This window comes from Petaurus breviceps, unplaced genomic scaffold (genome assembly GCF_028583685.1).
Source record: "Petaurus breviceps papuanus isolate PSGF00001 unplaced genomic scaffold, PetGlider_PUasm1.0 90792, whole genome shotgun sequence".
Classification (NCBI taxonomy): domain Eukaryota; kingdom Metazoa; phylum Chordata; class Mammalia; order Diprotodontia; family Petauridae; genus Petaurus; species Petaurus breviceps.
The window spans coordinates 8,638,586-8,639,112 of NW_027187347.1; positions in this window are offsets into that span (position 1 = coordinate 8,638,586).

The following is a 527-nucleotide window of genomic DNA, read 5'->3' on the forward strand; positions in this document are numbered from 1 at the left end:
AGAGAGAGAGAGAGAGAGAGAGAGAGAGAGAGAGAGAGAGAGAGAGAAATTTTTTCCCCCAACAAATTTTCTTTAAGAGACACTCATCTCTTAGGGGAAGTTTTATATCACTGAATACATACATGAATAAAATAGAGGTCAACAAATTGGGCATGCAACTGAAAAAGCTTAGAAAAAGAACAAATTGAAAATCCCTAATTAAATACTAAATTAGAAATAATGAAAACCAAAGGAGAGATTAATAAAATTGAATTTTAAGAAAACTATTGAATTAATAAACGAAACTAAGAGCTTGTTTTATTTAAAAAAAATAAAATTGATAGACCTTTGGTCAATACGATAAATAAAAGAAAAAAGAAAACCAAATTATGAGTATCAAAAATGAAAAGGGTGAATCTATCTCTAATGAAGAGGAAATTGAAACAATAATTAGGAATTATTTTGTCCAGTTGTATGCACATAAATTTGACAATCTTAATGAAATGGATGAATATTTACAAAAATATAAGGTGCCCATATTAACTGAA